Source organism: Lactuca virosa, chromosome 1 (genome assembly GCF_052849685.1).
Source record: "Lactuca virosa cultivar CGN04683 chromosome 1, Lactuca_virosa_CGN04683_v6, whole genome shotgun sequence".
In the NCBI taxonomy this organism is placed as follows: Eukaryota; Viridiplantae; Streptophyta; class Magnoliopsida; order Asterales; family Asteraceae; genus Lactuca; species Lactuca virosa.
Window position 1 is genome coordinate 221,623,045 of NC_136426.1, and position 7,717 is coordinate 221,630,761.

The following is a 7,717-nucleotide window of genomic DNA, read 5'->3' on the forward strand; positions in this document are numbered from 1 at the left end:
TCATTTTTTAGAAGCTCTGACGATGATATTTTGGCCAAGAAGTAACCCTTCACATCTGCCGGACAACTCGAGAATGAAAACGGTGCAGATTCATATCCGTTCTTGTGCACGGCCAAAAAAGTAACTCTCACCGTCGCTCGCTCCTGTCGCTCAATTTATGGTTTTCAGAAATCGGTTTTTATATAAAGGGGGGAACGAGATTTAATAAAAGTCAATACCATGATTATAGGGATTATTTTTGGAAGTTATTAAACAAATTACTAAATTACCCTTATTTATTTATTTAATTATTTAATTTTGATTGGCCCACATTTATGCATACAATAACACAATAATTATTTTAAATACCTGAACCTAGCTCTATATATATATATATATATATATATATATATATATATATATATATATATATATATATATATATAGAGTCAAGATCAAATAAGAATGAAATTTTTGGTAGGAAGGTTAGAAGTTTTTTTTCTACATATTTTTTTCGCGAACGAACAAAATGAATCATTAGATGATTCATTTGTAAGATGATTCACAAGAAAAAATTCTCAAAAAAACATCTCGATGATTCATTTTTACAATGATATTGTTGTTATTCACTAAAATTGTTATAAAAGTAATTTTTTTCTTAATTTACTTAAAAATGAATTATAAAGATTTTTTTTTGGAAATTTTATTGTGAATCATTTTACAATGTTCCTAAAAAAAACTACCCCTGCCATCGCACCAACAGTGAACCACAATCCACTTTCCAACCTCCACAACCCACCTGACCGTCGTCTCCACCATCTCTCTGGCTTCGCACTACTTTTTCGGTAACGATTCCACACGATGATCCATCGTTGCCTCTCTCTCTCTCTCTCTCTCTCTCTCTCTCTCTACCCAAACATCTTACCACCACACATCGTCACTGACACCACCGTCGTTGCTGCCCCCACTTCCGCCAGCAACCGGCGCCCAAGCGTTGATGGTATCCCTGGTATGGTCCTCACTGGAAAAGGTAATACATTTACTCTAAACCTGATTGTTTCGCCTTAAAAGTAAATGGTTATGAGTGTAAATGATTTTGATTTTTTCTTTGAAACTATTGTTCAGTCAGATTAGTCAGATTTGTATTGTGGTTTTTCTAATTTAGGGTTTTGATTATAAAGAGATATCAAAGGAAACGCCTTAACCACTAGGTTTTATTTGTTTGGTTAACAATTGTTGTGTTTGTTTTAGGATCATTAATCTGGCCATTGCACCACAAACCGCCTCAGAGCGCCTCTTATCACCGTCTCCAAGCATTATCTGCCCTCGCACCGGTTCTCTGGCGACGAATCCCCACCCTTGATCTGTCGAAAAAACCACCACACAGACGATCCCTTCTTTTTTTTTAATCAGAATCTTAAAGATTTGGGTTTGGATCGGGAGTTAGTTCAATAGATTGGTACGATTTTGATTTTCCTCAAATACTTATCACAAACATCTCTTATTTCTTCTGTTTTTTCTATGATTTCTTTCATATCCTTTCAAAAAGTTTTGTGTGATTTATAAGGGTCTGTATTTCTACTAAAATCAGTTGTGTCTTAATGGATCAATTTTCAAATTTGACTTCTTCTGTAACATTTATTCACGGGTTCAACGCCTAATTGATTCAGGAATACAGCTGAAGGATATACTCTGGAATAACTGGCTTCTCAAAATTCTTCATTCAGAACTTGAAGAGATTGATTGTGAGAGGATTACACATTCCCCTTATTCCAGATCGGACGCTTGGCATTTGATTGTTGGTAATTTCATGTTGATTTCTTTTGTTCTTATTCGTTTTGTTGTCAATTAACCATTATTGATGTAATTTGGAAGAAGGAAGATATTCTTTTACCAAAAATAATTCATTTTTATTAATTTTAGGTTGAAATCCACCACCCATGTAGGGAAATCAATATTACTAAGCCTTGAAATTGTTGATGGCTTGGATTTTACATTCAGATGTTGTTTGGTTTATAAAGGTAAACTAAACATACAAACTGTTTGTTTAAGTATGTGTGAAATTTTTGCATTTGTTCTTTCTCTATTGCAATCCTTGGCTATACTATATTTAATTTATTATTCTTGTGTTGTTCTTTATTTTAATTAATTAATGCCTATGTTGTTGGACCAAGTTTGTCTGTGATTCCAATTATCCTGTTTGGGTTAGTAACATATGCATACTTGTGAATTCGTGGATTTAATTTAGATTGTGTTTTGTTCCTTAATTAATAGATTATAATGATGATTTTCCAACGTCTCAAACAATTTAAAACAGTTGGTTGAGAAAAAGAATTACAAGAATTGTTAATTCACCCTACCATGGAGTTGAAGAAGAGATGCTTCACCAGTGAAACTGAGGACTCTAATAGTGAGTTTTTAACTAGAAAAAAATTGAAAATGGGATTCTATATTGAACATATAAAAGAAAGTGGAATGTTATAAATTGTAGGTATTATTTCCATTTTGCTTTATAGTGAGATTCTTATATTTTTTAACACTTTTAGAAAAATGCAGAAAACGAGATTGTTATTGTCAGATATTGTAGTTGTTGGTGAATGCGAGTTTATCAAGGTGATTAGACAATTTTCTCAAACTAGAAAAAATATGCCAAAATACCACAATACCACATACACCCTCTGTAAGTCGGTACAACTCAATAAGAAGATAAGAAAAAAAAGATCTTTATGAAAATATGTCATTTTTATTGAATGATAGCAACATACTTTAACCTATTTGTACATAATGACATCCTACTTCACTTCTTAAAATATATTTATGAAAATTCATGTCATTTTAATTGATGATAGCAACATACTTTAACTTATTTGAACATCACAAGATTTTACTTTTATTACTACTCCTTTGTTGGGATTATAATTTGCAAAATTCACCAATTATAATTTATACAAACGAGCAACAACTTTAAAAAATGGGTTGTAATTTGCTTTTCACGTGGTTTCTTGAAAATCGAGCACAAGAGATGAAATACATTGTTCTTTTTAATGAGAAAAAGGAGTAGCTTCAGGTTATATATTTTGGGGTGCATTTTAGCTCTGAAGTTGGTTTGCATGTAAACCCCAGTACACCCCCCCCCCCCCCCCAACTTATATTTTTAATTTTTTTGCCAATATGTTAAAATGTTAGCGCCAAATGAAAGAAATAGCAAAGTAAATTCATTTTTTTCTGTCTGTATATTTGTGTGTGATCTGATCTGTATGTGTGTGTGTGTGTGTGAGAGGCATGATCTTTATGTGAGTGTGATCTGATTTGGGTAGGGATTTCAAATGTGTTGTTTCAGCTTATAGTCCTATAGACAAGATGCGCTAGAAGATAAGAGAGCATATTTAAATTATTGCAATTTTTTATAAACAAATTCAAATTTTTATATAATTTGTAATAGAGATATACAGTTTGTCCCATAGACTTAACAAGAATCGTAAATGTCGGTTGAACCATGTAAATCATTGTGTTTGTTCGGTTTGTTTTCTTTTATTCAATTTCTGAAATTCGCATCCTCAGTTGATTGATGTTCATATCTTTTGTTCTTAATTGATGTAGTGTTTTGGTCAATTTTCTTATTAGTTCTTTTCTAATGTAGTGCTTCTTCATATAAATTCAGTAATGAAACATCTAATTATTAATGTTACGGTAGATGTGAGCATATTAACGGTACAAGTTTGGCTTAGTTTATAGTTGTCATTTTCTTCTCTTTTTATTTCTATTTTCATTTTACATATTTTTTCTTTTAAAAGAATTTGTGAATATCTATGTACAGGTATATGCAGGTTTGTGCATCTGTGGGATAATAACAAGTACCCACAGTAACAAGTGAGAGTTGGTATCAACATCTACAGGGGTGTGTATATTTGTGTATATTTCTGGTCTACCAATTTTTATAATTAACCAAAAACAATTACAAATTTCAATTTTAAATCGAAACAATAAAATTTTATATGTTGCATCACCTATCCTTTTCTAACACACTAAACCCTAATAAATTGTTCGATTTCAGATAAAACCATATTTAAATTCGCTTTTTGGTTTGGTCCGTGAACAAACCAAATTATAACTTTGGTTTTTGGTTCGAGTTTTGGTCTCATAAAATTTACATCAGAACGAAATGAAAACCGAATTTCATTAATAATTAATTAAAAACTATATTGTATATTTTCTATATTATTTTTTTAAATAATAATAATAAAGTAAGACATTTTAGCCCTTCTATAGTTTTAGCAATTTAGGGTTCACTAAATTAAATTATTTGACAACTGTCGAAAGGAAAATAAGCATAAATAACAAAAAAAAACATTATTTTTCAAAACGAAATTATTCAACGGAGTACTATTTGCCAACCGACGAATGGGAACTAATATTCGAAAGAATTTAATCTTCATTTGACAACCTTTCCCTCACTCTATCCCTATATTAATTATGTCAATTACATCATGTACTACACTGAATAATAAGCAAGATACAATGGCAAATCCAAAGAGCGCCAATGAGAAAGTGTTAGGGTAACAAATGACACACTAGCAATAAGAAGATATGTGAAGAAAATAAAGAGCATACAAGTATATACGTGGTTAACGCAATCATTTAACTATTCTACGTCACAAACTAAGGTCATCGTCTATGGAAGCAATCTTACCTTTCCCTCACTCCATCCCTATATGACATGGGTTTTGTTTTTGTTGTTGTATACAATGGCGAACTTAAGCCCCCTAACTTTGTATGCATCATTATTACAAATTGTTAGCATAATAAAGTATTAACTTTGTATGCATCATTATTACATATTGTTAGCCTAATAAAGTATTGGGCTTATTTTATGTTGGGAATTTATTTAGCCTTCTAGCTAGGTTTACCCTAGATAGCTTTTACTATATGTAATGGTCATTTCTTTTGTATTGTAATTACATTTTCTTTAATAAAACCCTAACTACTTTTTATGTCTCTATTATCCATTCAATATGGTATCAGAGAGTTATTCAATTCTTGCATTTAGATCTATCAATAGTCGGGGGGGGGGGGGGGGGGTATTGTTTAACGATCAACGAGCTTTGTTCATTTGGTCTAGTAACTCTTTCGTTTGTTTTATTAGTGTTGGTTTGTTTTCGTTATCATTGGAATATGTTGTTTGTGTCCTCTTGGGTTTGATATGGCTCCCAAAGATTTAGAGTCTATTAGCATACAACTAGATGGCAAAAATTATGCATATTGGAGTTATGTGATGAAAATTTTTCTGAAGGGTAAAAAAATATGGGTTATTGTTATTGGTGTTAAAGCGAAACTAACAAATGATAAAGCTTCCATTTTGTAATGTTACTTGATGCTTGGGAAACTGATAATTCTAATATTATCACTTGGATTAATAACTTTGTGGTCCAGTCTATTGACACCTAATTGACAAAATTTAATACAACAAGGAAAGTTTGGGAGCACTTGAAAAGGCTGCACACTCAGTCTAACTTTGTTGAACAATATCAGTTATAGACTGATATCTAGACACTTCAAATGATCACCATGAGCGTCCAAGATTTTTATTATGCTATGCCTAATTTGTGGGATAGTTGGCCCTCACCATGCTTGTCATCATTTGTTTCTTTGTCTTATGGTTCCTTTATTTAGTTTATGTATGTCATTGCCGCATCCATACCAATGAAGGGTATGGGTTTTGTTGCTACTCCTCACGTTTCTCTCACTGATGTATACTATATTCCCAAAATTTCTTAAACCTTGCCTCGTCCAGTTAGTTGCGTAAATATAACTATTGTTGTGTATAGGACCAACTATATTAGAGGATGTTAGGATTGACTATAGGATTGGGGACTATATCTGTAAATCAACTTCAAGTTTCGGATGTTGTTGCCTCCAATGTTGATTTGTCTTCTTTTCTGTTGAGTTATTCATCTTCTAATTTTTATCTTTGGCATTCTCGTTTGAGACATGTGTTGGATTCATGTTTACAATTTTAGTCTAGATGTTCTGGATCATTTGAATATTGGTGATATTTGTGATTATAGTGGTTACTAATGTGCCAATGTTTTTCCTTTACCCTTTACTAAAAGTTTCTCTTATTCCTTTGTTCCTTTTGATATTGTGTATTGTAATGTATGGGGTCAATCTCCAATGTCTTTAAAGGGAGGCTCCAATGTTTTTGCTTCATCATCTCAAAGGAGTTTACGCGTAACATTTGCGACCACTCGTTGTTCATTTATCTCAAGGGTATAACTATTGCGTACTTACTACTGTATGTGGATGATATCATCTAAACAACCTTTGATGCCACATTACTCCAACAGATTATCAACACATTGTCCACTAAATTTGCTATAACTGGTTTAGACACATTGTAATACTATCTCAACATCACTGCCACTCGTTCTGCCACAAGTGTATTCTTGTCACAATCACAGTATGCAAAATAAATTTTAGGACGCGCCAATATCTCTGCATGTAAAGCAATGAACGCTTCCATCGATACGAGATCTAAACTTAGTGCCACTGAAGGACCACTTCTAATCGACAGTATCACATACCGCAACTTTACGGGAGCACTCCAATACCTCACACTCACTCACCCTGACATTACTTACATTGTTCAACAAGTTTTCTTGTTCATGCATGGTCCACGAGAACCACATTTTCAGTTCCTCAAGAGAATCCTCCGATACATTAAAAGAACTATTCACATTGGTCTTCATTTTCATGTAAATAAATCTTTGAAACTTACTACATATACCGATGCAAACTTGGGGTTGCCCTATCTCACGGCCTTCCATATCCTGCTAGTGTGTATTTTTAGGTGAAAACCTCAAATATTGGTCATCCAAACGAGAACCCACAATCTAAAGATCTAGTGTTCAGGCTGAGTATAAAGGGGTTGCTAATGTCGTTGCCGAAACATGGATTACAAATCTTCTAGGTGAACTTAGTATCAACATCTGCGTTGCAACTCTCATATATTGTGATAATGTTTATGCAGTCTACCTATCTAAGAACCCGATTAATCATCAGTGTAATAAACATGTTGAAATTGACATCCATTTCATACTCTAGAAAGTTTAAATCACCATTGTGTGGGTTCTCCATGTTCCTTATGAATATCAATACGTGAACATCTTCATAAATGCATTTTATGGGTTTAAACAACCATAAATATCCTGATATAACTGCTAGGGGATATTAGATAACATATTATCCTTTCACATGCCACAAAGCGGTGGAAAAGACATGGATGGCAAACACAAATTTATTGACTGAATAAGCAAAGTAAATCCAACGACGTGAGAAATACATCAGAGGAGACATTCGATTGGAGGATGATGGAGGTGCCTACCACGCAACTATGGCTTGAAACAGGGTGATGTGAGAGCCCACTCAATGCCAAGAACTGTTTATAAGCCGACACCCAAATTAATATGTATAATAATTAAGTGTAGTTTATAATATTATGATTTTTAGAGGAAGGAAATAATAAGCATTCAATTAGTTTGAACCATTGAGAAAGTTTGGAATTACAGGCATTCATTCAAATCCATTGTAATGACTTTAATGATAGTCTAACCCCTAATTCTACTATAATTTTCAAATTGAGCTAGTTAATATATGCGTTTATGTGCTTTGAGGTTAGAATTTCTTATATTTTAGTTCCATGTAAGTTGAAAAATGCACTAGGGTTGAACAGATTACTTTT

General features: G+C 32.8%; 1 long non-coding RNA gene across 3 annotated transcripts; it reads left to right on the top strand.

Annotated features, from left to right (window-relative positions):
- The first annotated feature begins 717 nt into the window (after nucleotides 1-717).
- Nucleotides 718-3,924, top strand: LOC145108755 (uncharacterized). 3 transcript variants are annotated; one of them, XR_013708530.1, is made up of 5 exons: nucleotides 718-1,009; nucleotides 1,231-1,438; nucleotides 1,650-1,781; nucleotides 1,903-2,000; nucleotides 3,797-3,924. It is a non-coding gene; the product is annotated as an uncharacterized LOC145108755 (long non-coding RNA). The 3 variants fall into 3 exon arrangements; XR_013708535.1 differs by lacking the exon at nucleotides 3,797-3,924 and adding an exon at nucleotides 2,297-3,094; XR_013708529.1 differs by lacking the exon at nucleotides 3,797-3,924 and having other exon boundaries at nucleotides 719-1,009; nucleotides 1,903-2,065.
- Nucleotides 3,925-7,717: the final 3,793 nt, after the last annotated feature.